This window comes from Humulus lupulus, chromosome 7, assembly GCF_963169125.1.
Source record: "Humulus lupulus chromosome 7, drHumLupu1.1, whole genome shotgun sequence".
Lineage (NCBI taxonomy): Eukaryota > Viridiplantae > Streptophyta > Magnoliopsida > Rosales > Cannabaceae > Humulus > Humulus lupulus.
This window is the reverse complement of record NC_084799.1, coordinates 128,748,323-128,753,056: the sequence shown is the minus strand read 5'-3', so window position 1 is coordinate 128,753,056 and position 4,734 is coordinate 128,748,323. Positions and strand designations below refer to the sequence as shown.

The 4,734-nt window shown below is 45.3% G+C and overlaps 1 non-coding gene across 1 annotated transcript; it reads right to left on the bottom strand.

Moving 5' to 3' along the window:
- Positions 1–3,778: 3,778 nt before the first annotated feature.
- Positions 3,779–3,885, bottom strand: LOC133793127 (small nucleolar RNA R71). Its single transcript, XR_009874587.1, has one exon. It is a non-coding gene; the product is annotated as a small nucleolar RNA R71 (small nucleolar RNA).
- Between the last annotated feature and the right edge of the window lie 849 nt (positions 3,886–4,734).

Sequence of the window (4,734 nt, the reverse complement as noted above, 5' to 3'; positions counted from 1 at the left end):
TTTCTAGGGGTTTAGCCCCAATTTGTTGGTAATAGCCTAATCCACTTGGAGTTGTGATATATGAAGCTGAGCCAACTGAGTTTCTTAAGTGTAAGTAGGAAAATACAAAGTTTCTCTCTCTAGAGAATACAAGCTTTCTCTCTTTAAGTTATCTCTGAAAATGCCCCAAGAATTATCCAAGTAAAATTTCCCAGAAGTTCTAAAGTCTAAAGTTCAAAAGTCCCCCTAGAATGATCCCATGAGCTCTTTATTTATAGGCTCATGGATCGTACATGAAATATCTTCTGTTTTGACAAGATATTTGGTTGTTTTAACCAACTTTAATTAATAAAGTAATAAACAAATTCAAATTACAACAATATGGCAATTACTTTGGGATATTTGAGAGATTCGTGCAGTAGTTACGGACAATTCAGGTTGTAGTTGTTATTGAGATTCAGTAAAGAAGTCACTGGGCAACTAACTCTTGAGACTCTAACATATCCAGTCGGCTAAATCTTGCTTCTGATGTAGCTGGTCGGGTAAATCTCCTTTCTGATGTTGCTGGTTGGGCGAATCTCCCTTCTGATGTAACTGGTTGGGTGAATCTCCCTTCTGATGTAGCTGGTCTGGTGAATCTCCCTTCTGATGTAACTGGTCGGGTAAAACACTCCCTAACCAGGTAAATTCATACTTGGTCGGGTAAATCACTTCTTGACCAGGTAAATTCTTACCTGGTTGGGTATATCATTTTCCTGACCAGGTAAATTCAACCCTCGGTCGGGTATATCACTTCCTGACCAGGTAAATTCATACCTGGTCGGGTATATCACTTCATGACCAGGTAAATTCATACCTGGTCGGGTATATAATTTCCTGACCAGGTTAAACATCCTTGCGGTCACTCCCTGACCAGATAAATTCATACCTGGTCGGGTAAATCACTTCTTGACCAGGTAAATTCTTACCTGGTCGGGTATATCATTTCCTGACCAGGTAAATTCAACCCTCGATCGGGTATATCACTTCCTGACCAGGTAAATTCATACCTGGTCGGGTATAACACTTCATGACCAGGTAAATTCATACCTGGTCGGGTATATAATTGCCTGACCAGGTTAAACATCCTTGCAGTCAATGTTCAATCTGACCAGAGATGTGACGACTCTGTAGGTCATTTTCTAACCTTTGCACTTCCCTTGGTTGACACATTTATTAACCATTAATGCTCCACATGGTAGTCATGAGTTGCCACCTATCACCTCTGGTTGCCATGCCATTGAACTGAAATTTTAGGGTGTTGACGGTGAGAACTCGTCAACTAAGTTGAGTTGGAAGAAATTATCAAGTTAGGATCGTCAATAAAAAAGCTATAGAAATCAAATCAATAACTCAAGAATTATGACATAACAACAATGGAGAAATCAATCAATCTTTCATTAACTCTCAAGCCGTTGCTACAGTAAAACTTCCAACCCCCTTTCAGGTGGTGTTAGAGTTCCTTTTATAGTAGGCTCTAATGGCCCTTGGTACATGGTGGTCCAGGAGACCAAGGGGTACATAAGTACTATGTCAGGGGAGTGGCTTCAGAGGTTGTGGTCGTACATCCAGTACAGAAGCAGGTGTCAGGAGGATGTCTCCACTACTTGTCTGTACCCATGCCAGAGGAGTGGTGGCAGACGTAGTGGTGCAGGTGGTAGTGGTGTCGACTTTGACTCCTGGCCATAGACGTACGGGCTCTAACTCCTATCCTTGCATTCCCACTCCTGACGTTCCCACTACTTGTCTGGTAGGGGTACCATATCCGTACTCTGACTTCTTTAGGTTTGCAGGTACATTCCATATTCATGCGTGTACCTTTCCACTTGTGAGTATTCTCACCTCCAAGGCCATGGACGCGGGACCATGGGGCCGAGGCCATGGGCGCGAGGTCATGGAGCGTGAGGCCATGGGCGCAAGGCCATGGGCATGAGGCCATGGGGCGCGAGGCCATGGGGGCGAGGCCACGGGGCCGAGGGCATGGGCGCAAGGCCATGGGCATGAGGCCATGGGGCGCGAGGCCATGGGGCCAAGACCATGGGGGCGAGGCCATGGGGCCGAGACCATGGGGGCGAGGCCATGGGGCCGAAGGCATGGGCGCAAGGCCATGGGGATGAGGCCATGGGGCGCGAGGCCATGGGGCCGAGACCATGGGGGCGAGGCCACGGGGCCGATGCCATGGGGGCGAGGCCATGGGGCCGAAGGCATGGGCGCAAGGCCATGGGGATGAGGCCATGGGGCACGAGGCCATGGGGCCGAGACCATGGGGCCGAGGCCACGAGGCCGAGGGCATGGGCGCAAGGCCATGGGCATGAGGCCATGGGGCGCGAGGCCATGGGGCCGAGACCATGGGGGCGAGGCCATGGGGCTGAGACCATGGGGGCGAGGCCATGGGGCTGAAGGCATGGGCGCAAGGCCATGGGGCCGAGGCCATGGGGCACGAGGCCATGGGGCCAAGGCCATGGGCGCAGGGCCATGGGGCCGAGACCATGGGGGCGAGGCCATGGGGCCGAAGGCATGGGCGCAAGGCCATGGGGCCGAGACCATGGGGGCGAGCCCATGGGCATGGGGCCGAGGCCATGGGCGCAAGGCCATGGGGCCGAAGGCATGGGCGCAAGGCCATCGGGCCGAGACCATGGGGGCGAGGCCATGGGGTGCGGGGCCATGGGCACGGGGCCATGGGGCCGAGGCCATGGACGCAAGGTCATGGGGCTGAGGCCGTGGGGGAAGGGCAGCCTTACGTAGCGAGGCCCCTTAGGTCCTTCCAGGCACTTTCGCTAAGGGCTCCTGTGAGACATGGGTCTCGTGTCGGACAAGATATTAGGCTGCTTTGCTTGCTCGAGGCTAATTGAGGGAAACTGTTGACTATGGCTCTGGTCCATTTTTTGGCATTCACATTAGGATAACAAGTTTTTATGAATTTTCTATCAATATTGTGAATTTTTTTATTTGTGTTTAATGCTTGTGAATGCTTGATCACCATTTACATGATTTATATGGTTTTAACTTGAGATCTGGGAAGTGAAGGATAACTATGCTATAGTCAAATAATCATAGATTTATATTGGACAAGACTATTTGTATGATTTGTGTAGCTTAGAGATTACGTGTTTAATGCCTGCAATGTGTTAGGTTACCACAGAGATGTAGGAGATTGCTTATTGTAGAGAATTATAAGTCCTAGTAAGAATATAATTTACAATTTTAATCCGCTATCATTATAGAGATAGAAATTCTTAAATTCACATTAGAGAAACATAGGTTGAAAGTTGATGAAATTAATAACCATAATTCTTATTCCATCAAATTAATATTTTAATATTGAGTTCTCTATTGCTCTGGTTTATTGTTTTATTTTGTTTAGTTTTAGTAAAGTCTATATTCATTATTCGACAAATCAATTAGAAATAAAGATTGATTCTTGGTAATTAGTAACAGTCCTCATGGGAACGATACTCTACTTACTATTTTATTACTTGTTGCAATTGCGTATACTTGCGTACATAAATTTTACAAAAAGTTTTTCTTTAAGAATACCACTGAAGATCCTAATTTGCACATAGCCAATTTTCTGGAGCTATGTGCAATGTTTAAGATGAATGGGGTAAGTGATGATGCAATCAGACTGAGATTATTCCCATTTTCTCTACGAGAGCGAGCGAAGAGTTGGCTAATTTTGCTGCAAGATAATTCTATCACAACATGGGAGGAGCTGGCCCAGAAGTTCTTAGCAAAGTTTTTCCCTCCAACAAAAGCTACAAAGTTGAGAGGGGAAATTAATAATTTCTAATAGAAGGAAAGGGAATCGATGTATGATGCATGGGAGAGATTCAAAGAGTTGTTAACGAAGTGCCCACATCATGGTATAGAGAAGTGGATGCTGATCCATAATTTTTATAATGGGTTGAATGGTACTACTCGTACCATAATAGATGCTGCAGTAGGAGGTGCGTTCATGAGCAAGAGTGCTAATAAGGCGTATGAATTGCTAGAGGAGATGGCAATGAATAACTACCAGTGGCTAACTAAAAGGGGACAAACCAAGAAGGTGATTGGTATGATTGAATTGGATGCTATTTCCATGCTTACAGCTAAAGTGTCATCTTTAACAAAGTAGTTACAACAAAGAAACTTGTCAACCCAAACCATGCAAGTTCAGAGTTTATGTGGGGCATGTGGGAGAGCTCTTCCATTAAATTAGTATCCTGCCATGGATATGAATAATATACCTATGGAACAAGTCCAAGCTATAGGAAATTTTCAAAGACCAACCAACAACCCATTTTCGATGTCATATAACCAAGGGTGGAGGAATCATCCTAACTTCTCATGGACAAATAATCAAGCTGCACAACAGTGTTTCCCTCAAAGCTAGCAATAGTAGCCATGTAACGAACCAAAATTACTAATAAGGCTTAAGGGCCTTGATTAGTGTGCCGGGAGGGCACAATTGGAAGTTATGTGAATTAATGTTGAAATGCATGATAATGGTGCAAATGCATGCTTATATGATTATTTGGATTAATGTGATGCATGACTATGTGTATTAGTATGCATGTAGACCTTGATTAGGTTATAAGGGCATATTTGTAATTTTGGCCCATTGAGGGCATAAATGTAAATATTTGTGATAAATTGTTGAGCCCACATTATTATGTGGATATATTTGTGGCTTGTGACTCGAGGCGATCTTAGCAAGAGGTTTAGTGGGAAAGT